The sequence below is a fragment of the Miniopterus schreibersii genome (assembly GCF_964146895.1).
Source record: "Miniopterus schreibersii genome assembly, chromosome: 15".
Taxonomy (NCBI): domain Eukaryota; kingdom Metazoa; phylum Chordata; class Mammalia; order Chiroptera; family Miniopteridae; genus Miniopterus; species Miniopterus schreibersii.
In genome coordinates this window covers 46,614,041-46,639,009 of record NC_138115.1, presented here as the reverse complement: position 1 = coordinate 46,639,009, position 24,969 = coordinate 46,614,041, and positions in this window count along the sequence as shown.

The following is a 24,969-nucleotide window of genomic DNA, read 5'->3' as shown; positions in this document are numbered from 1 at the left end:
GCTCAGGCCAAGAAGGCCAACGTTTAGCACCAGACTTATGGGCATCAGAGGGTAGGGGGCTGACCCCATACAATGGGTAGGAGAGCTCTGTGGCGGCCAGAGGACTCATCACAGCAGGTATCAGGCTCATGGCTCAGCAGGAGTAATTCCAACCCCGCGTGCTGGGGCCGGGCTGCTGCGATGCTCTTTGCTATAAGGTATGTTCCTGATTGGCCAAGGGATGTGCCTCACGTGTGGAATGACGCACCCATGAAGCCCAGGTACGGCCCAAGTGCACACAGGGCCGTCTGATCAAGCGAGCACAACATAGCACGCTGCCCCTCAGAACCCGTCCCTGCCCTGCTCTGCTCGCCCCGCAACCTCGGCCACACTGGTCTCTGTTTTTCCTTCCGACATCCATCACTTTCCTGCCTCAGGACCTTTCCCCTTGCTGTCCCCTCTGCCTGGACTGCTTTTCCTCCAGACATCCTCTTGGCCCACTCCCTCATTTTATTCCAGTTCCTGCTCAGATAAACTTAAGAAGGCTCTTTCCAGACCATTCTTACTAAAATGACACTTTTTCTTTCTCTGGCCTCTTAGCCTAGATTTATTTGTTTCTCTTCCTAACACTTATAATTCCTTGATATTATATTATCTATTTATCATATACTATTGGTCTGCCTACTGTAATAAAAGCACTGTGGGAGCAGAACTAACTTTGCCATCACATCTTAAATGTGTAGACCAGACTTGGTACAAGGTGCTCAAGAAATATTTGTTGAATGAATGAATGAGGGAACGAACTGTACCAGTACCCATCATATGGAGTAAGTGTCTGTGGTGTTCACCACCAGCCTTCCTGTGGCATGACCAGCACAGTTCAAGAACAAGACCACCTTGATTTACAAAAGTAGGGCTTTGATTAACAATACATACAAAACACCTACCACCTGGTAGATACGCAAGGAACATCCCCTTCCTCTTTCTTTCCTCGGGGGGAAGGATCTGGATGAAGCTGAGTGAGCTGAGTTGCCTATGGCATGTAGTTCCCAGCTCTGCACGGCACATCCAGATGCGGCCCATCGCTCCTCTCAGATACCGCGCTCGGAGGGTGACGTTGCCAAGCGCCGTTCCGGCTCTGCTGGAGGGATGGCTATTTTCAGTGCAGGAGAATTTAATGTCATCATCGCCAGCAGTCCTTTCAGGGCCGAGGCCCTGCTGCGGAGCGCAGGCCCCAGCAAGGAGATAAGGCGCATCGTTTCTGAGAGCGGCCGGCTTGCCAGGGCCAGCTTATTTTTAGGGAGCTCCCTTTTCTGTCCAGAACATCCACCCGAAAATAGCTCTGAGCATTGTGGAGGCAGCGCCTTGCGGAGAGCTCAAGACTAAGATCTGTGGAGTAGATTTCACCATAATTCCGGATTTTGTGACGACACAAAACACGTTGATCAGAAATAGCGGCTGTAAGGAGCTTGAGGAGATGATCCAGATTCAGCTCGCTCTTCGCCGTGTGTCCAGGAAGCGTCTTAAGTATCGTGTCCCTAGAGGTGGGGAAACAATGGCCATTTCTTCCCGCTCCCAGCTGCTCGGAGGGAGCTCTGTGGCTTTCCTACTCACAGGGGGTTTCCTTTCTCTTCCTCCCCAGCGGTGTCCTGATGTTGTCCAGGCAGCGAGTCGTGTCCGCCGGTCTTGACAATCCCATTTTCTGTTGGCGATTAGTCAAGGAGTGGGCATGAGGGTCAGCCCTGTAGCTTCTAGACAAAAAAGAAGGAATTGGCAGTGAGTCTCACCTACTCAACCTTGCTGTTGGAGTGTAAGGGCCTCGGGTAATCCGTAAACAGACGGGTGTGGCTGTGTCTCCGTAAAACTTCATTTGGAAAACAGGGAGTGGGCTAAACGGGACCTGTGGGCCAGGTGCTTTTGATGCCAACCACTGTGCTAGCTGTTCATTTATCGAGCATCTGCAATGTGCTTGGTATTGTCCAGATGTCAAAACTCTGTCTCTAGTTATTCAAATTGAAACCCTGCAAGTCTTAAGGACACTTGAAGATAGTTTGCAGCACAGGCGTGGCACACAGCCAGGAACTGCAGGGCTGTGGACACAAACCCTCGTGTCTAAAGCCCGTGCCCATCTGCGTACCTCTCTCTCGTATTATTTTCTGTCAGTGAAATTTCTCTCCCGCTGACTGCGTGTGTCCTGCCTGGGAAACTGTCAGCAAGTGCACCTGACCACATTTCAGATGCTCCCCAAGGGCCAGGAGAGAACGACATGCCAGCAAAGCCCGTGAAATGAGGCGCGAACACAAACATTGTCTCCTTTAGCACATTTCCTGCAGACAGGCCAGCCGGCTTGAAATTGTGGGTGGGAAAGGAAGGGAGAGACAATGGAAGGAAAAAAGAGAGGCAGAGGCTCTGAAGAATTCCACAGCAGAATGGCCTAATTATAGTGTCCCCTCTCCTGGGCCTGAGAACCCGGCGGGCAGGAAGTTAGAAACACCGCGGCCACCAGCAGGGACCTACCACGCGCCGACCCATGTGTTCAGGGCTTGCTTTCTGTGGTCTTACTGACCCCCATGAAATCCCCACCAACTGAGTACCAGGACCCCTTTCTTAGTGGCACCAGAAGCTCAGAGAGTTGACTAGAATGCCCAAGACCACCTAGCTATGGAGCGGCGAAGCTGGGGTTTAAATGGACATCTGACTCGCTCTGAAGCCCAAGCCCTCTCCCCTGTCCCCCAGCTTTCCAGAGTCACTCTCGAGGTGGAAGAGCAAAGGGGCTTCTGTGGGAGCCGTTCAGCCCACCAGCTACACCCGCAGATCGGAGTATGTGCAGGTCCAAGTCCCACTGCTCCTGCTCCTTTCTCCTTGGGCAGAGCTGCAAAATGTTCAGGAGGGGGGCGGGCACTGGCCTCGGAAGGAGGGAGCTGCACAGAACCCCAGCGCTGCTGCAAAGAACCATTTGAAGGTGCTTTGACTCTTGGGACCTCAGTCCTCCTGCAAAAATGAGAATAGTAAAGACCTACCTCCCAGGTTGTTGTGGGAAGGAAACAGGAAAGTGAACAGAAACACTCTGCACGGTGCCTGCTTCCTACGAGGGGGCTTCGGAGTTGGTTGAACCTTAAGATCTATTGAACACCAGGGGACACTTGGGAGGCAGTGCAGCAGGTTGGTCACAGGACCAAACAGTGCAGTTGGGAGCCCTCTGCCCCAGGACTGGAGAGGCTGGGGGAGGGGTCGGGCGAGTCTGGGACTGAGTGCCCGGTGCAGCGCGTGGTCCCCTGTTCCCCTGGTCCCCTGGCTCTAGATGTTTTCGTCTTTGGTCCTAGGCCTTCCCAGCTCTGGAAGAGCCCTCGCTGAGCTTTTCCCCTAAGTTTAGCATTGGGTGTTCAATGACCTCTAAGCAACACTCAGCTCCCTCAAAGTTCTAACTTCAGCTAAACTTTCACCCACAATCTTCACTCTCTTCTTTTGCGAGATGTTAATTAGACAGAGTTATTAGAACCAGGCTCTCTTTGCCGATGCAGCCGGTGTTTCTCCAGGTTTTCTGTTACCTGGTATTGTCATCCACGTGCTAGGATTGAGCAATAAATGTCTCTGCCCAGGAGGCAGAGGTGGGTAAGGGAGGCTGTAGGTGACAGATGGTGGGCATTTGCAGCAAGGGGCCTGGAAACAGCACTTGGCTTGGGCCCAGACAAACTGAGTTCAATGCCAGGATCCACCTGGTAATAGCTGTGTGAATTAGGGCATGCCACTTAACCTCTCTGTGTCTGTTTCTGCTTCTGTAGATGGTGATGATAATTTCAGGGTTGTTATTAGATTATGGGGACTATGGGGAAAGTGCTTTGTACGCTGTAAATAGAATTACAAACGTAATATGTTGTTTCCTGTGCACAACACCCAGCAATTAGTGTAATTAGAGTCTCTTACGGTTCTGCTTGGCCCAGTTGCGTTTGGTGATAAACACCCGGAGGGCTGAATCAGGTCAGCCAGGCGGCTGCTGGGGGCTGTGAGGGGCACAGGGCGGTGGCAACTTCTTATGTTCGAAGACGCCTCGTGTCTTGTGCTTTGGTGCTTGCAAGGAGAAGCAGTCCACTTCTCTTTGTCTGGATTCACCCTACTGATGTCGATCGGTGCATATTCTGTGTGATGGGCAAATATTAGGATTGTCAAGGTGTCCAAGGAGGGAGGGGGGATGCAGGGAACAGAGAAGGGAGGGAAAATCCACAGTTTATGAAAGTGGGAGAGCTCACATCTTCACCCAAATGAATAACTAAGAAAAGTAGCCCCTACAAGCGGCCATAACCCCAGATCTTTGCCATCTGTTCTCCACTGCTCCCCGAGCAGAGTTTTCAAGCTGAAGCCGCCTCAGCTGCATTACACTGTACATGTGTGCCTGCAGCTCATGGGTTTGTGTGCCCTTTGGCCCCAGAGAGCTGCCGGGAGCCTCCTAGACGTCTGTGTTGACTCCCTGATTCTCGGGCTTTTCTCGGCTGTTTCCTGTTCACCTCTGTCCTGGGCTGTCCGTAGGCCTGACTCATAGGAAACCACAGCCAAGTCACCTGGTGGTCTGAGTCACTGGCTCTTGGAGGATCTCTTTCTTAAAAATAATTGAAGCAAGAGTAAGTGCATAAGTTCGTGCTGCATTTTGCAACAGATTCCAGCAAAGTATCGCTTCGAATGGTCAGTTCTGGGAATTCCCTACGTGAGTCAGACGACTTACCTTTCGCAACTGTGGTATAAGCAAGTCACTTTACCTCCTAGCAACAGACTTTTGCTCTTCCTTTGCCTCCCCGAGTACTTGCAGGAAACCCTCGTGTTCCCTAGATCTTGAGGGTAGAGATGAAGACAGAGCGCGATGCTCAACAAGGTGATGCACCAGTCAACACAGAGAAACACACGCAACAAGCTCACTGGTAAGTGACAGCACAGGGGCCCTGAACTCAGCCTGGAGATTGTCCTGGACACAGGGCCAGAGGTGAGCAAGCCAGGTGAGGCGGGCAGGGGAAGCATCCTAGGCAGGATCAGGTAATTCTCTGCCACTTCCTGTGTGGCCAATGGAATGTTCTCTGGAACAGCAGATTTCATCTACCACTGGGGCCCGCCGACGTGGCACAACCCCTCAGTCACATGGGGTGCTCTGCAGAAAGGGGCATGCGGACAAGGTTGGGCCAGAAGGAAGGTGGAGGAATTCGGTCCTTTCCTGGGGCCCCCAGGCCAATGAGGGAGGCTGATAATAGCAACCTTCCATGCCAATATCCTTGGGACTAGACTGTGTTAGTAAGTCTTCTTCGGGCTTGGGACTGTGAGGTTGTATGGGAACCTAAAAACTCTTATAAATATTTTTGCATTTATAAATAAAAGCACATTAAATAAAGAAAATAACAATGGGATTTTATACCTCGAAAATTGCCAATAAAAGTTAATAGACAATTTTTCATGTCTTTAACCTCAAGATAATGTGCTAAGGCAATGATGGGGAATGTAGGAAGGGGGAAGATTCTTTTGGGAAGATTCATCCTCTGGGTAACCTTTGACCTTTATATACCCTACTGAAATTCCTTCAGTTGTAGGAAATAAATACATCACAGGTGGAGAGAGACTCGTGGATTGGGGAGGGTGTGGTAACTCCCACCCAAATATTTCAGAACACTCCTAACTTCATTTTACTCTGCTCATTAAAGGGCCAGCTAACCTGTTGTGCATGCTCAGTGTGCTGGAAGCCTGGTTAGGTGTCTACTGTATTCAAATATTTTGCAGTTTCCTTCTAGCACAATAGTTCTGTCAGGTACGTAATATTGTCCAGTTTTACAGATGAGAGAACCGAGGCTCTGTTAAGTGTGCACTTAAACTTCACACTTTATGCAAAATTAACTCAAAATTAATTATAGATCTAAATGTAAATAAAACATAAAACTATAAACTTTTAGAAGATAATATAAGGAAAAATTTTTAGGACGCAGGTCATAGTGAGGCATTCTTAGACATGACACCAACCGCATGGGCCATAAAAGATCAAATCAATAAATCAGACTTTGTCCAAATTAAAAACCTTTACTCTATGAAATGTTTCACTATGAGGATGGAAATACAAGCTACAGACTTGGAGAAATTATTTATAACTACATATCTGACAAGGACCCCTATTTAGAACATATGAAGAAGTCCCACATAGCAACAACATAAAAAATCCTAGTAGGAAATGGGCAAAAAGACACAGAGACATTTCCTCAAAGAGAATATATGTGGCAAATAAGCACATGAAAAAATGTTCAACATAGCTAATCACTAGGGAAATGCACATTAAGGACCTAATGAGTGGTCAGTACACATATCTGAAACAGCTAAAATTTAAAATAGCAAATGCCAGCAAAGATGTGGAGAAACTAGGACTCATACATTGCTCGTGGGAACGTAAAATGCTACTGTCACTCTGGAAAATGGTTTGGCTGTGTCTTTAAAAACTAACCTTACATTTACCAGAAATTGCACTCCCAGAGAAATGAAAACTTAAGTCCACACAAAAACCTCTACACAGTGGCTCAGAGCATAGCTATTTATTTGGAGTAGCCAAAAGCCAGAAACAACTGAAATGTTCCTCTCAGGTGAACAGTTAACTGCGGTAACACAGCGCAGTAAACCCATCAACAATAAAAACGGATAAAATATTCATGCACGTAGCAACCCGCATGAATCTCAGGAGCATCCTGCTGAATGAAAACGGCCAACCTCAGTCCTCGCTCATTACATACTGTACGGTTCCCTTCATAGATCATTCTCTGAATGACAAAATTACAGAGATGGAAAACAGGTTAGTGGTTACCGGGGAACAGGGATGGTGGGAGGGAGGGGTGATTGTGGCGACGAAGGGATAGCAGGAGGGAGACCTTTGAGCTGACGGAATAGGTCTGTATCTTGATTGAGGTGGTGGCTACAGGAATCCTCACACGTGATAAAACGACATAGAGCCGCGCACACATTGTACCAGTGTCATTTTCCTGGTTTGGGGACTGTACTGTAGTAATGTAAGATGTGACCCTTGGGAAATGGGAGAAGGGTACACAGCACCTCCCTGTCCCATCTTGAAGGACCATCCAAACTCAATAGGAGCTCGAGATTGGGGGGGGAAACTCCCACGGGGCTGGTATCACAGCCTGAGTGCTGAGCTTCCCGCTCGAGGCGTCCTTTCTCTACGGAGGGATGGAGTGCAGTGGGTCCCTGAGGAAGTGGAAGGCACTCCAGATTAAATGCTTTGTTTGTGTTCCAGAGTCTGCAAACAGCTTTGAAGTGTTTGGCCTCCAGGGGGGTCTGAAGGTCAGCACGCACCGCCCCGGCGGCATGCACGGGCTGGCTGGCCTCCTGGGAGCCCCTGGTCAGGGAACTCCGCGTGTGGAACAATCCTCGGTGAACGGGGACCCAGAGGAGTGGGGGTGCGGGAGCTCCGCTGAGCCATTCCTCCAAGAGGAAATAAGCGCCGCTTTCCGGCCCCTGGCCACACGCCACCTCCTGTTCCCTGGCATCCTCCCGGAGGTGAGGCTTGTTCAGACAAAGAACAAGTGTTTCTCTGGGCCCCTGCAGCCCACACTTTGGGGTGTCACAGCCTCTAAACTCCGGGTTTTGTGGCTGCGGGTGAATAGTCAGCTGGTCGAGCCGCGTTGATTGGAGGACACACTGTACTCTAAGGCCTTTGACTGGGACGGGGGCTAAGTTGAGATCTGTTAGCCTGGTTCTCTTGAGGCCTAAGTTATTCAGCTCGGCTCAGCACCGTGCTGGCGGGCCTTGCGCTAGGCACTGGGGACACAGACGCCAATAAAGCACTTGTTGTCCCTGCCTTCATGGAGTCTGGTGGGGAAAACAGGCATTAAACAAATAAACACTGAGAAATATGTAGTAGCCCGGACCTTCCAGACTTTGCTGCCAAGAGACTGGTAGCAGAAAGATAAACGGGGGCAGTTCCTTGGAGGTCAGGAAAAGCTCCTCCAAGGTGTCCCTTGAGCCGAGAGGGATGGGATGGGGGCAAGAGGATGGAAGATGCCCCAGGTAAAGCCGTACGTGCTAAACGAGAGGCAAGGAGTAGCTTGAAGCTTTTCAAAATAGGGAGTGGGCCGGTTTGGCTAGAAAGCGGGGTGCCTGTGGGCTACGGTGAGATTTGTTTATTGCAAACAGTGACCAGTGAGGGCACACGTTGCTTGCAAAGGCCAGTCTGTGAGCGAGCATTTGCTGAGATCCCATGGGCTGAGCTGCACCTCAGTGGAGAGCAGACTAATGTTCAGGCCCTGCCCCTAAGGAATTTCCAAGCCATACATGAAAAGAAAAGGGGACTTCAAGGAGATGCGTTGTTCTCGGGCTGTGCAAGGGCGAGCTGGCACTGGCAGACTGCAAATCTCACCGAGACGTCTGACCGGCATCGCAGCTGTTACGCATTCCTGGGGTCCAAAGGTCTGGCCTTGAAGGTCTTATTTTTTTCTCTCCCAATATTCCTTGCTTTAAAATAGAAAAACAACCGACTTAAAAACAGCCTTGTTTACTTTATCCAAGATTAAAGAGCTTGAGCCGACTTGGATGGTCTAAATGGATTTTTAAGTGCTTTCTGGACAAGTACCCCTAATTGCTAAATGCTAGACTGGGCTTCCGTGACTCTGCAGCGCTGTGCGCTCTGGGTTTGCTTATTTACTCTCCTTGTTAGAGGTCAAAAGCTAAGGCCGAGTTAGAAGATTTTAATTTCTGAAGCTGAGGATGGAAACAAGTTCTCTAGAGCAGTATTGCACAATGCACAATGGCCTTGAATTTCCTCCCTTGAGTAGGCCAGTCCAAGGTCTAATGGTGTCTCTAACCCAACGTGTTATGCGCGAGAAACTAGTGTCGAGGTGACAGGGACAGGTCACAGTCCACGGGCTTTAGGAAACAAAACCGCCACAGAGAAGCGCAGGCAGGCGCAAGCTAGAGGCTCGGGCCTCTCCTTCCTCTTCCCTTCATCAGTCTTGGAAGCAGCAGGGATGGTGGAAAGAGCCCAGGACGTGGAGATCCCAGTTCTGAGTGTCAATCCTGGTGCGGTCACTGAGGGGCTGTGTGACTCTGGGTGGGACACTTCACCTCTTTGAGTCTCAGGTTTCTCATTTGTAAAGTGGGGACAGCAATACCTGCCTCGATGGTTGATGCCTGTATTTAAGCCATTACAGTGAGAACTCAGGCAGCCCCAAAGCCATCAGATGCAACATAGCTCCTGTGAAAGTCCTTCCCCAAGAGAAACAGGTCCCAGGTGACAGGCATTGTTGGAGCCTGATGTCACCCAGCAGATGGGGCAGCCCTCCGCTCTGGCTGCCCAGACAGTGGTCCTGAGCAGCAATCACTGATAGGTGACAGTATGTCCATTGTTCTCTGGAGAACAGTACCAAGGCCTATTCTAGAAACCTGCGGGGGAGACAAAAGATTAAAACCGGGCTAGGAAGCAAGCACTGCTTTGTCAGGCAGGAGCGAGGGGCTGTGTGGATCCGGCAGGCACAGCTTCTGGCCCTTAGGAGAGACTTGTGGCCTAGCAAGGAGGCGGATGGCAACTCTAATCATCAAGTGGGGTGTGGTGATGGGAGCAAGGCCAGCAGGACACTCGTTCTAATAAGGGGAGCAGGAAGGGGGCTGGCTGAAGAGAGAGTCTGAGCCGGGCCTTGCAGGATGAATAGACCTAAGAGGAGATCGGAAGGGGGGTGGGGGAGGAGGCCTGAAGCTGAGGCAGCTTAATTTCCAGACATACAGAGGTATAGAAACAGATGTTGTGTCTGGGGCAGCAGGGTTATTGTGGATGAGCTGTTGAGCATCGAAGGCGACCCATGAAACAAAGTGGGAATTGAACAGCCTACATTTCACACATAGGTGCTTATTGCATGTTTTTTCATCGTCAGGGTAACTCAAATAAGTTGACAGGATGCATATTGGTATGGATCTCTGAGAATTTATTTTTCATTTATTTACCACATGGCATGGGGAGCTCATTCAGTCTCTGGATTTGGATGGCGAGAAATCGGGAAAGTTGTCTTCAAGTATGAATTAAATTTTGCCTCCATTTGCTGCCCATGGGAAAGCAGTGATTCCCACGTTAGATTTCAGTTCTCTGTTCTGTGTCACTATTGCCTCTCTCGTCCTTTTCGTCTCTTCTCTCAACCCTGTGTTTTGAAAGGACTTTACAAACTTGCCTTTCTTGGATATGGTTTTGGGTAGCGTTGGCACCTAGAAGTAGGTTGGGGATGGGGGAGAGGGCTTATGAGAGGAAAGATAACAGAAATTCCTGGGACCTTTTTTTTAAAAGTAGAAATATCGGGATCTCACCCCAACCCCAAAGGACATTTGGAAACCCTGCAACACTATTTCTCAAGCTCGCCCTCCACATTGTTAATCTTATGTTCGATAGCTTTTGATTTGGTTTTACTGTCTGTCTTCTGTCGCCCTGGAGGCTTCTTGAATCTTTGTCTCAGAGCTACCATCTGGCAGTTGTCAGTAATGACAACACAGACTGGTGGGTCTCAGACTTGACTGCACGTTATAGTTGCCTGCGTTTACCTAGGGAGGTTAAAACATATGGACTTTCTGGGCATGGGGCCTGGGCACTGCTTTATTTTTAGAGGGAGTTTGAAGGTGTGGCCAGGACTAAGAAGAGAGAGAGTACATGAAGCATGACCACTCACTTCAGTCCCAGCCACCATTCGCACCCGCAGCATTTCACGTGGGGAACCACACTTCCCACATTGCATTAATGTCACTCATCTCCACTTTTCTGTCCAGAGGCTCTTGAGGAGACTCCAAATCTCCAAGAAGAATGTAAAGAAATAAGGACGGCAGTCTAGCTATAGCAGCTTTGTAGTATGAGGACTGCACCCCAGTTTCCTGAGCACGTGTGTTTTCCAGTCGAGATCTCGTAATGTGATAAACGCTAATGTTTTTGTTGGCTTCGTTTATCACACTAATCCTTGCCTCTTCCTGCCGATTATGTGGTTGCTCTTGAACAATGATGTGTGTGTCAAAGGTTTCAAATCCGTGTCGACGTCTAGGAGCAACCCGGACGAGGTCATTATATCTGTGTTCAGCATTGACCATCACTTTTTGCCGAGCAGTGCAACTGAAGATTTAGGTTAGAAAACCACTGATGGATGTGCTCCAACAAATTAAGGGAGTAAACTAAGAAAGAGGAAGACACAGGGGTCTAAGAAATGGCCTCTAACAGAGGAGAGCACAAAGGGAAGTCTGGCTGAGGATTCTGTAGCAGGTCCTTGGAGCCAGCCCACCCAGATTGGAGAACAGGGCCTCCAAAAGAGGATCCAAAAGGAATAAAAGGCAGCTGTTTAGGCAAAGGTTGTCTGATACAAAGGCACCTTCCAAAATATAGTTTACTGATAGATTCAGGGTAGGTCAGGTGCTGCATGTGGGAAAAAATATAAGTATATAAAAACTAAAACCAGGCAACCATTAACTTCAGGAAAATGAAAATATTGTCCAGGAAAAGAATATAAACTTTTCCTTGCCACTACAATAAACATTATTTACATACATAGCCACAAAATGTAAACATTAATTGTTATTGTACAAAAACTATTTTGCAAAATTTTTTGGAAGGAGAGAGTAAGGAAGTGGGTTTTGGTGGTATAGCAGCAAAATTTTGCCTTATTTAGCAGGAAATCAACAGACAAGGTCTAAAAACAAGTGAATAAAAAATTAGTACTATAAGACTATTTAGAAATCTGCAGGTTAATATCAGGAGAAAATAGTTCGAAAGAGGCAGGCTTGAGGGTTGGGGTGAGGAGAAGCAGCTCTTTATTCTTAATATTTTGGGTTGATGTTATTGTGTGATAATTTGTAGGTACTAGACTTACATTGAAATCCTCTATGCGCTGCTTTAGATCATCCCAGCCTCGCCTGTCTGTTATTCAAGCTTGGCCGTGGTGACGGGTTCCGTACAGGATCTGGCCAGCTTCCTGCAGGTGCAGCCTGGCCTCGGGCCCATGCCCTGTGTTCTTACTTCATGCCCTTGGGCTTGTCTGTGAAAGCCCAGGCAGGAGCCACCGTGGGAACCTGCTCAGTACTCATGTCTGTGCAACCTGGAAGTGCAAGAGAGTTAACACCCCATGAGTCAAACCTTTGATCACCTGGGGGTGGGGGGAGTCCTGAGCTGGTGGATAAATTCTTCCTTCTTTCTTCCCCTGGATGGACAATGGTGACACACGCACGCAGCCCTCTAAGCAGTCCCCCAGGATAGAGCAACCAGTCACCTGCAGTCACGAGCAAGCGGTAGAGCATCTTTGAACAGGCTCTCCACTTCCCTTTCTTCACTCTCCTGTCACTCACCCTTCCCTGGGTCAAACTCCCAATTTGCCTTAGTCTCAGGCTTTGCTTTCTGGCAGACCCAGTTTAAGACAGAACTGATTAAAAACTTTTAAACAAAGGCAAAAAGAATTAAAATGAATCAAATAACCTATTTTTAAAAATCTAAATGGAAGATGTAATAGAATAAGGGAATGAAGAGTATAAATGCAGGATTTTTGAAACCAAAGACAAACACTTGAAGGGGAAAACTGATGGTTTAGAATTTATAATTATGGATGGCCTCAGAAAACTCAGAAGTTGGAGGAGCAGGGAAATAACCATTAAAAAATGCTCTGAAGATTTCTTTACCATGAGAGGTAAAGGGGACGCAGCTGGTAGAATCTCTTGTGGAGACAGAACGGCCATTATTTAATTTCATAGATCAATGAAAAAGATAAGCTTAAGTATGATAATAAAGGTGAGCAAGTGCCCACTAGCAGAGCGATGAAGCCAAACGACAGCTGTAAATGAATGGTAGTGAAGGGAGTTAGTATACAACAAAACAAAACAAAGAAAAAGACTTGGTCATGCCACATACTAGGAAAAACACACACACCAGGACCAATGATGAAAATGAATAGAAAACATTTTTTAAAAACAAAAAATAAACACATTACTTAAGCCAATAATTATAAATGGGCTAAATTCTCCCTTAAAAAGAAAGGACTCTCAGGTTAAAAGCAGAACAAAATTTCCGCCCATATGCAGTTTATAAAAGACATCTCAAAAAGTAAATAATGAAGAAATGTTGATTTCAATACTCAAAGACTAACCAGGCAAATGCAAACATTTAAAAAACAGGAAAGGTGATATTTCGATATAAAGCTCAATTCAAGGCCTGAACCATTAGATGAAGAAAAGAATTAGATATCTTATCATAAAAGATGCAATCCTTGAGGAAACTAAAAGAGGCATGGGCCTCTGGGCAGTGACAAACATAACAGCAAAATACATAGGACAAAAATGTCTAGAAATTTAAGGAAGTTGATAAAATCACAATGATAGTAGGAGATTTTATTAGATCTTTTTTTTATTACTTTGGTATATCTAGGAGTAAAAATAAGCAATGTGGAAAGTAGTTAGATATGTCAACCAACAAGTTAATTTAATAGAGCTATATGAAATTTTTTTCACCCTGGCAGGCATGCTTAAAAATCAACATTTACTTGACCACAGAGAAAACAAATAAGTTCTCCTGAATAAGAGATATGACGGGTCTCCTCTTCAGACCACACTCTTCACAGACTGCAGCTAATTTTGCTCCTCCCACTCCCCCACTCTGAGGGTGGACAAACCAAGCCTTGGTGTCATAATGAGGAGGGGGCAGAGAGGAGGGATGGAGCCCAGGGAACTGGTGTTATTGAGTGCCTACTATGTGCTGATGTGTCTGTGTGCTCTTCCCTTTTCCTATATTTTCTCACCCAGGTCTCAGCACAGCCCTGTGTAGAGGAATCGCTACCTGTTTTACAGAGGGTGGAGAGTTATTCTCACTCTCCACTGTGTGAACTATCAGATCCCTATCACCTCCAGCAAGTCAAATCTCTGCCTTTCATTGGAAAGAGGAGCCCTACCCTTTGCCCTCACATCCAAGGCTCTTTCCCATTGCTGGGCCACTCTCTTCCACCTTCGTGGTAAAATGGGGGCAGTTACACTGACCCACTTCCCAGCAGGGCTGTGAGATGTAGCAACTAATTACTAAGGCTAATAAAATATTTACAGAGCCTATAGCACACGTTGAAAGTGCAAGGGCTTGCTTAATAAAACAATGACAGTGCTAGACAAACACCACACGGAGCCCAGTGCCACTCTCGAGAAGAGGAAACAACTCGCCGGGGCAGTTTCAAGCTCTGGTAGACCCTTGAAGCGAATATCACTGTTATCCACGAAGAGAGAGAATCTGCCACACAGGAAGTCTTGAGGCCACTGCCCAGCCGTGCAGACAGTGTAGTTTGATTAAAATGAGCAGTGACCTTTCATGCAAGCGCTGGTATCCCTGGGCTGTTCAGCATTCAGGGAGGTAGAAGTGAATTGGCTCCGTGCAACCTTGGGTTCCGGCTCCAGGGCCTTGCTGGCTTTGCACGGAAATGGCCATTCCAGGGATCTGAAGCCGAGGCTGCTCTGGGCTGGCCGGGCCCGAGGAAGGGAGCGATGTCTTGATGAAAAGTGTAGGGGCATTTTGGATCTTTGTGAGGGAGAGCAGAAAGGGCAAGTAGCACTGCCCATGTAAGTAACAAAAAGGCCATTGTCTCAAGGGTCCAGACAGGAAGACAGCACCCACGCCAGGAATTTGGAGCCAGGGACAGGAGGTGGTAGAAAAGCTGAAAGGGCCTGGGAAGGCAGTGAGGCCGCCCAGTGATCAGCATCTGTGGGAAGCTGCTACCACCCCAGGGTCTGGAGGCACAAAGGTGGAGGCGATGCTCCCAGAGCCCAGATGTGAGCTGGGTCCACAAAGAAGATGTAGCCACTGCCTGAGACAAGCCTGAAACCAGGGAAAGGAGGGAAGAAATGCTGCTTCTCCCCTCCTCCTGCACTCCTATCTCCTACATGTGTCTTCATTAGCCAGATCTAAACAGAAGCCAGTAGACAAGAACGCCTAGGGCACGTGGTCAGCCCCTGTGGCACACAGTGGAACAGGGGAGGGCTCTGTGGACCAATGGTCAGAGGCCCGGGGGAGAGCAGAGCAGTGGAAGGTGGGAACGAGCAAGGTTGGCTCGGTCAGGGAGGATGCTAGACTCTCGGAGAACAGTGGGAAACACAGTTTTTTAAACCAGGCATTACTATCCCCATCCCGCATGCTGGATAAATGGCAGCTCAGGAGCAGAGCTCTGACCCCCTAACAACTCCCAGTTAGCTCATGAGTCCTGGGCCCCATGCCTGACTCATCCACTCCCCATGAAAACAAGGCTTTGGGTCAAGGGACATGGTTCTGATCACTTAACGCACGTTGTGAAAATCCCAGTGCTGGTAGCCTCTGGGAGCATGTGAGGTCTCTCTCTCTCTCTGAATCTGAGTTCCAGCCTTCCACTGCTTCTAAGACAGGGTGCCAGGGGCACCCTAATTCTAGCTGGCTAACCACATTCTCATACCATGTAGGTGTGGAATCCTAGTCCTGGAACGTCACCTTCACTTCCAACCCAAATCACTAAGTCTGACAACAAGGTCAGTCAAAAGCATCAGAGTATGTGAATCGGTGGGGTGGCTCCAGGAAGCAATCTAGAAAGTTCCAGACAAGCCCCCCTTTAATGTCCTCCCCCAAGAATGACTTATGAATCAAAGAAGGAGAGTTAAGTTCATGGGGTGTTCATTTAATGGCTCACCTGGGCTGTGAGTAATTTTGTTCTTGGGGTGGTGTGATGTTTTTAGAAACTCTGCACTGGGCAGTGAGGAATAATTCATTGCCATTCACTGTGTATCAATGGAACTGAATTGCTGGGGCCTGAGGGTTCCTTCAGGTGGGCAGGTGATGGGGTTTCACAGGCTTGCAGTCAGGGAGCTAATGCACTTACAGATGTATAATTTGTTGGTGGCCAAACCTGAGACCAGAGTCCAGGACCCCAGGCCAGGGTGTGTGTGTCAGCGACAGGAGGAGAGCTATTTGGTTAATAGTGATGTTCCCTGCCCCCTATTCTGTTCAGAGGCTCCTTTTCTTTTCAAGTAGCTTGACAAGAATATTTATTGCTGCTTCTCAGGAACAGGACACTGTGTGTGTTTCTGGAGCGCTAAGAGGTTCAGATCTGATCCTTGCCCAGAAGCTCGCATGACTGGGGCGCTTTATCTGAGGATGAAGTGATGGAGTGTGTTTCCTGTGCCTGCACCCAGAGCACGGGAGAGCCCAGGCAATGGGAACTCCTCTCCTGGCGTGCTGTTGATCAGCGACTGTGCTGGGTGGTCTCCACTCGCCCCCCCCCCCCAGCAGCCCACCCAATGGGACGCAGCAGGGGTCTCCCCCATCGCCCCGATTTCCTGTTTGGTGTGGCACCAGCAGGAGACAGGAAGATGTGCGGAGCTGGGGGGGGCTACGTTCCCCTCCAAAGGCCACAGGTCCTCCCTTTGCCACCTCAGGACGGGGGGGGGGGGTATGGGCTTCCCCTGTGACTACCTTGGATCCCTCCCGGGACCCCGTTGGCTTCCCCGCCTGTGCCCGCCTTCATCCCTTACCCTCTGCTGGACAGAGTGCTCTGGCTAATCCAGTAATTGAGTCAACTACACTTCGTGCTATAAAACCAGTTTCAAAGCTCTCGGGGACTGTTGTAGGCTCTTTGCCCAGCTGTGGTCCGGGCACACCTGCGTCTGCTGTTTCATTCTGTTAAACTCCGCATCGGGCAGGTTGTGGGCGAGGAAGTTGGGGGCATTTGGACCAAGAGGCAAGGAGGAGCCCAGGAGGTCACCAGAGAGACTTCCCTAGTGGGACCCCAGTGCAGATGTGAAATTCTCCTTCCTCGTGGCCACTCGCGTTGCTTGGATGCCACCTGTCCTTCTTTCTCCCTTTTTAGGTTTGGTAACAGTTTTCTGCCCTTCAGCCAGCGCCTCTTCTTTTGTGCTGACCTTGGGGAAGATCCTATGAAGGGTCAGGTTTGCTTGGCCTCGCAGCCCTCAGGCCTCCGGGGCTAACCCTGGGCTCGTCTATCGCCCGCTCTTCTGAACGAACACACTTCATAGCGAGAGGTCCTACTAGAATTTGTATTTCCTGGAACATGACAGATACGGACTGGAAACTGTTTGTGGGCGAAGTGGGTAGGAATATAGAAATACTTAAATTTTACCCAAACACATTTAAACCAAGAGAAGACCAAAAAAGAGAAAACTTGCCCCACAGTGCGAGCTTACACAGAAAATATAGATGAGAGGCCGGGAGTAGGCCGAGAACTCTGGCCCCTAAAGCGGTTTGCTTGATCTGAGCTTCCTGCTGGTCAAATTCCTCCTCAGGACACTCTCTCTAAAACCCTAGTGAACTTTGTACTTTGGGAGCAAGTCCTATGGGTATGAACTCTTTTTCTCACCACTTTCTGGCTGTTTGAACCGTGGCAAATGCTTAGGGACTGTGAGCCTCAGATCCCACCTACAGAAAGTGGAAAAACTGTCATTGGGGGGGAAAAACGACCTTACTTGAAAAATTGGTTTGAGAATAAAATTGGATAATGTCTATAAAGGTTTAAGCCAAGTGATGGCATATAGTAAATGCTACATAAATACAAGGCTGGCCTGTCTCCTGGCCTTGATTAATCTCATTTCTTAAGTCTGAAAACAAGGCATTCATTCATAATTCATTCATTCAACAAATACATAAGGCGCTGAGCGGGGCCCTGAGTCTAACTCAGTCATACCCCACGTGATGAGCAAAGCTGATGGGTTCTTGCCCTCATGGAGTCTAGTACGAGACGAGAGACATTAACAGAGCTACACGCACAGGAACTTTTAGTTACACGAGTGTTCAGGGGAAAAGAAATATGGCCCCCTGAGAGAGCGTAACAGGCAGGAGTGAGTTTGTACGCAGAAGAGTCAGGAAAGCCTCACTGAAGAAGACATATTTCAGCTGAAACAGAAGGAATTGTTAGAGATATCTCAGCAAAATCAGAAGGGTCGGGGGGGATGGGGGGCAAGAATTGTAGAGCTGATCAGGCTGTGCGAACACCCCGAGGCAGGAAGAGCTTGGTGTGCTCAAGGAATTGAAAAGAGGGTGTCACGGCTGCTGGCTTTGAGGGAGCGAGGGAACGGGGTCCAGTGTGTAGAGAAAAGAGTGGCCACCGAACGTGAGGTCTGTCGGTGGCCTCCAGTGAAGTAGACAAAGCAGGTCAGATCATCCATGGCCTCGTGTGCCACATGTCATGGAGATGGCCAGCTCCCACCGAAAACCATGCCGTCCCTTCCGGAATATGGAGATGTTCCTGGGAAATTGGCTATCCTGTCAGGACATCCCTGCAATCCCACTCCCCCTTCCATTTAGACGTGGCCGTGGGAGTACATCTTCCCAATAAATCAAAATAACATATGCCACTTCTAGGCCAAGACTTCTAAGAATCAGGTCTAGTCCTCCTCAAATTCTCTTTCTCTTTCTTCCATCTGGAAGCAGATGCCTGGGAGGCCCTCCGAGATGGTAGAGTTGCAAGACAGAGGGAACTTCGGTCCCTGGATCGTGGAAGATAGCTGCCTGCTGGCTAAGGTCACTCACCTTGGGCTGTTATGTTACTGAGAAGTAACCCTCGACTGGGTTTCAACTGTTAGATACTTTTTGGTTTCATTCGTTACAGCAGCTACCACTGCTCTTATACATGGTGCTCGGGAGTTTTGATTTTATTCTCAACATTTTATTTTGAGCTTTACTTTGTGTGGTGGGACGTCAGTAAAGGAACTTGAGCAAGGAAATGCCATGACCTGGTTTTCACTACAAAATGATTACTCTGGTTGAATAAATAGTTGGGAGCTCCAGAGATGTACAGTAAACAAGGCAAGAGAGGACAGTGGCCAAAAATCTTGGTAGCAGCCGAGAGAAGTTCTGGTGCGTGGAAAGAGCAGGACTCAGTGATGGTGGGTGACAGAAAGATGCTGAACATTTCCCTCCTGTTCTGACTGAGGCATCTGGATACCACGCTGGTGAACTCTGGGAAGAGTCCAGGCTGGGGTAGGGGACAGTGAGGGTCAGAATGAGCCGTGGCAGGGGCGCTTCTGTGGCACATCACGTCTAGTCTGCTGTGGAGCTCATCTATGGGTATCCTGCAGATGGAGTCTTTGGCCTGGTTAGCATGAGGCACACTTTCTGTACTAACTAGCAAGCCCATCAGGCCATTCATTCACTCGTTCACCCATTCATTCATTCACCCATTCATTCATTCAACCAGACACTGGGCTAGGCATGCCAGCTTCCCCTCCATAGTCGACTCCCTTCTAAACAAGCTCCCCTGGCAGACTGAGTCCTGTGCACAACCGAGGGCACCTGTCACCTCCGTGCAGGGCCAACAGGAAACGTGCCCAGAGCGCCGAGCAGTGAACAGCCCTGACTCTCAGCCACGCTGTGTCTGGGCCGGGTCCCGGCGCCGGCTGCGGCCACTTGTTGCCTCCACAGCAGCACTCCCTCCCGTTTCAACCAGGATTTCTCAGTGGGCCTCTGCCAGCTCCCCGTGTTCCTTTCAGTTCCGGGCGCAACAGGTTACGTCCGCTCGTGAGGCCGACGGTGCGTTAAACTTAGAGATTCGGACATAGACGCTTTCCCCGATGGGGAGGAGACATTGGTGCCGTTTGGGTTTCCTCCAGAATAGCCTAATCGGAATGGAAAAAGTGGGTCAGCCTCCTCCACTTCCCCAGTAGGCTTGAGTGAGAGGCAAATTTAATCGTAAAGTCCCAACGATGTTTTCAAAGTGGAGGCTCTTGACCCAACACAACTGATTGAGGGAGGGAAGAGGTGAGTCACATTTCTTGAGCTTCTATGTGCCAAATTTTTACAAGTATTCCTTTAAAAGTCACAATAATTTGCCTGGCCAGTGTTGCTCAGTGGTTGAACCAAGAGGTTGCCGGTTCGATTCCCGTTCAGGGCACATGCCCGGGTTGCAGGTTCCATCCCCAGTAGGGGGCGTGCAGGAGGCAGCCGATTGATGTTTCTGTCTCTCTCTCCCTCTCCCTTTCTCTCTCTCAAATCAGTAAAAACATATTTTTTTAAAAAGAGTAAAAGTCATAATAATTTTACAAAGTGATTATTTTGAGATGCACTCGGGGAGGAGACTGAGATCCAGAGGTTCTGTGACTTGCCCAAGGTCAAGAGCTTGAAATTGAACCAAGGCCTGTGTGACCCCAGAGTTCACAGTGTTCCCACTACACCTGCTGCCTTAGACTTCTACTGAGCTACCTACAAAGAATGATCTTCTATGTTGCTGCAACGGATGCCTCTAACCTTTAAAAGCACCTCAAGCATGCACGGAAAATTATTCCATCTTGAACACTCAATCGCTGTTCTGAGATTTATTTGGTAAGTAGCATAGTGCTGCACTATATTTTCGAAAAGCTGTCCTGACCTAACGTAACAGAAGTAACCACGCCGACCAAGGGTGAAGAAAGGCAAACGTTAAAACCATTCCGCTCTGTGTTTCAGAATTTTTTGTTCTGACCAAAGCTAACGCGCAACCTAGTCAAACAAGGAGGAAAAGTTAACTATTAACTTGGGGGTGAAAAGTCAATGGTAAGCACATTCCTTGTACTACCCTGCCCACACGCTGGCAAATATTAATACACATGGGCAAGGACACCTTCCTGTAGCTGTACAAGTGTGTTGCACACTCTTGAAAAACAGCAGCGATGAAAGCATGGTCCAGTGCTGGTTCCCTCTGTTACGGAGGCCCCGCAGAGTGACCTGCTTACGGGCACCTGGCTGGTCAGAACTGGGAGCCCACAGGGGGGCAGTCCCTGGTCCTCCCACCTGTGTGATGGTTGGGTAGCCGCGTCCTGGTTGGACAGAACTGCGGCACAGGACATGAAAGCTCCCATTTCCAAATAGTGATGAGCTCATTGGCCTCTTAGGTTCAACACCGTGTCTGAAATAAAACTCAAACTCTCACAGCCCCACGCTGACCTTTTGCTTCCAGTGGTATGGCCTCCGGGGCAATGGGTGGATGACCATGGATGCCATTATGTTGTTGTTGTTAGTGATTTGAGAGAGAGAGAGAGGGAACCATGGATCTGTTGTTCCACTCATCTTTGCATTCATTGGTGGTTTCTTGTATGTGCCCTGGCAGTGTATTGAACCCGCAACCTTGGTGTATTAGAACGACACTCTAACCAGCTGAGCTGCCGGACCAGGGTGATGCCATTGCTTTCTGGGCTAGACTTTGCAGATTGGTTTGCTAGAAGGAGCGTGGCATAGTGGAAAAAGCATAGAACTGGCATCAGACTGAGCGGAGTCTACAACCCAGCTTTGGCGGGGGGGGGCAGCTGAATGATAGGGCAAGTTGCCTCCCCTCTTGGACCTCAGCTTTCCCACTGATGAAATGGAAATAATGACATGTAATAAGCCCTATATGCCGTGGGTAAGATGCTGTTTCCCCCAAATTCATGTTCGCTTGGAACCTCAGAATGTGTCCTTATTTGGAAATAGGGTCTTTGAAGATGCAAATAGTTAAAACTCGAAACGAGATCATATTGGATTAAGGGGGACCCCAAATCCAATGACTGGAATTCTTATAAGCGGGAGAAGACACAGAGAGATAGAGAGAAGACCATGTGAAGACAGAGGCAGAGGTTGGGGCTCTGCGGCCACTAAGGAATGCCAGGAGCCACCAGAAACTGGAAGAGTCCAGAAAGGATCCTCCCCTAGAGTCTTTGGAAGGAGCACGGCCCTGCCAACACCTTGATTTTGGACTTCTGGCCTCCAGAACTGTGAGTCAACAAAATACTGTGTGTTTTTTAAACCACCAAGTTAGTGGTCGTTTGTTATGGCAGCCCAAGGAAGCTAATACACTATGCAGAGGGCTCAACAGGGTGCTTATCATGTAGAAAATAATTGATAAATGCCACCAATAAGTATTATTCACAGGTCATAATGCCCAACCAGCAATTAGGGTATTCCGCAGTAGGTAGCAGAGGTCACAAGCCCAAAGTCTAAATGACTAAGCTAGAATCACCGGTTTGATTCATTGGAAATCTGCATGTTTTTCTGTTCTTTTTCCATTCAATCAATCCCCTCCTCCTACACTAAAAACGGGGGGGGGGGGATCATTTAAACAATATTTAACCATATAATCTAATACTAAACTTTAAAAGAATCCATAGCAGCAATGCAAAATTCTAGAGAAATAGACATCTAGTTTCAGTTTGGAAATTTTTAGAACTAGACACTATAAGTACCACAGAGTTTAAGCTAATTCTGGTATTAATTCAGAGAATCTTATAAAATCAACATGGGAAGAGTCTGGCTCTTTCCCTGGCATTTAGCAATGAGCTGGCTAAATGGCCTCATGCAAGAGCCTTTGCCTTGGAATAGAAAAAGCAGTTATGGAAACTACACCAGATGCCTCTAGTGGCCCATGTCACATCTGCCAGCCCACCCCTTTAGTCACAGCTCCAGAGGACAGCTCTGGAAAAGCTCAGACTCACTAGAGCTGACAGCGTCTTGTATTTGTCTGGCGACCCTATTTCATGGAATTGAGCTGAAGCCTCCCACCCACAGCCAGTCCCCAACTGGCAGCCATGGGAGTGAATTGCCTTAGAAATGAATGGACCCTCCAGCCCCAGTCAAGCCTTCAGGTGACTGCAGCCGTGGCTGACAGCTTGACTACCACTCCTCAGGAGACCCCGAGTCAGAGCCACTCAGCACACCACTCCCACATCCACGGCCCACAGAAACTGTGAGGTCATAAATGACTGTTCTTGGTCTAGGCCCCTGAGTCTGAATGATTTGTTAAGCAGCATTTGCTAAATAGCACGCTCCACAAAACTTCATTGAGCACGTCTCAGTCCAGTTGGGCTACTATAACGCAGTATCATGGACTGAGTGGCTTGTCAGCAGCAGGGATTTTCTTTCTCACATCCTGGAGGCTGGAAGTCCAAGATCGAAGCACCAGCAGGTTGGTGTCCGGTGAGGGCCCTCTTCCAGCTTCATAGATGGCTGTCTTTTCAGTATGTCCTCACAGGGCAGAGGGGCAAGGGCGCTCTCTGGGATCTCCTTTATAAGACACTAATGCCATTCATAAGGGGATGAGCTCATCTCATGTCCTAACCGCCTCTTCACACCGTCACACTGGGGATCAGGAATGGACAATAACTTCTGGAAGGGAAGCAAACATTCGGCCTACAGCAGAGCCCCTCCCCAGTGCCAGGGACCGTGTCCACGAGGAAGGCGAAGGGGGAGTTTCTGGCCTCCAGTTGCCCAGGGCCAGGTGGGGAAAACAGCATGGACAGGACTTATTTACACGATCATGTGATAAAGGGCAACGGTCTGCAGGCAGGGATGACTCCTTCGCTCCTTCCGCCGGGTTATCAGGGAGGCTCCCCAAACCGGTGAGTTTTGAGGTAAACCTTTCAGAAAATCCTAGTTCCCAGGCAGGTGGGAGGGGGGGAGGGAGGCCAGATGGGTAGGTATTCTCGGCAGAGAGAACAGGGAACTGCAGGAATTTAGCTTCATGGAAGCTCCGTGTACATGGCCGGAGGCCCTGGAGATGAGGCTGAGTCACGAGGCACCGTGGGACCCTGCGGGGCCATCAGGCTGTTCCCCAGTGGAGGGTGGATGTGCCTGCTAAGGAGGCTGCTGTCATGGACCCACAGAGACGGTGATGTTCTGGGCTTGGGCAGTAGCCGTGGGATGGAGAGGAGACAGGCTGGAACTGACAGGGCTCATTGGCCTGGTGCCTGGCAACAGCAGCTGCTCTACGGAGTGTTTGTTGAGTGAGTGATGGATGGACGTGTGTGGGCTGAGCCAGGCAGGGCTGGCCGTGCGCTGATTTCACTTACTGTGGCTGGTTATTTTCCGAAACAGGAATTCGACATGGGTTTTTGTGCCTTGCAGATGAACTATAAACCAAGAAGTCCAAATAACTGAAATCCCTAGGGTTTGAAACCCATCTTCCCTCCAGAATGTGTGACCTGCATCTCTGGCAGGTGGCCAAGACGTTTTCCAGGGGGACCTGGCTGGGAGAGCGCCCAGGAGATCAGCAGAGCAGCAGCGTCCTGGAGAGTGACTCAGGCTTTCACACTCCGAGTGCCAGTGCCCCGCAGAAAGCCTCCAAGGCAATTAGAGAGCTCAGTGCTAGGTGGGAGGAAGGGACAGGGGGTGGGGGTGGGGGTGGGGGGGGGGAAGGGGGTTGAATCCGAGGCTCTCATCACAGTCCCTGAAACCTTCGTTTCTGCTGGGATGGGTTTGGTTATGAGAAATAAATTTTCTTTTCAAAGGGTGTGTGTGTGTGTGTGTGTGTGTGAAAGAAAAAGAGACAGAGAGATTTTGGGCAGAGCAAGGCTCCACACAGAGGCTCACAGTATCTTTGCTTGACAAGCCTGGGGATTGATTCTGTCCAGAGCTGAAAGCAAATATGCGAAAAGACAGGACAGAGTTTCACTGAGCTATCCTTCAAACAAAGAAAACTAATGTTTATTAAACATTTCCTGGAAGCTATAGGTCTACAATCTCATTTAATCCTCACAATAATTCCTAAGTTAGGAGCGACAGTCTCCATTTCTCAAGGTCACACAGGGTAGAAATTACTGAGCTGAAACTCAAGCCCAGGTCTCTGCTTCCTCGAGGATGGGCCCTTGAAGGGTGTAGAATCCCCTTCCTTCCCTTCTGTCTGCAGCCTGAGGCCCTCCCCAGCGCAGGAGGCCACCCGTTGAGCCAACGTGGTTGGTCAGGTTGGGACGCAGCAGAGGCCAGATGGCTGGGGGAGGCGGAGCTGGAGCGATTTCCTGCACAAGACTCCTGTCTTTTCCTTTAGCCCGGCCTCAGGACACCAGCCTCCTGGAGACCAGCACCCTTGCCCGCCCCTCCCACAGGTATCCTGGATTCACTATGGAGCCTCTTCCACGTGCTCCACGTGAGGCAGGTACCATTGCCTCAGAGGTCAGCGATGACAATAACCAGCATTTATGGGGCAGTTACTACTTGCCAGACTGTGACGAACAGGGTGCCTGCATCATTGCCCTTAACCCTCTGGGGTTGTTACCTTTGATCTCCCTATT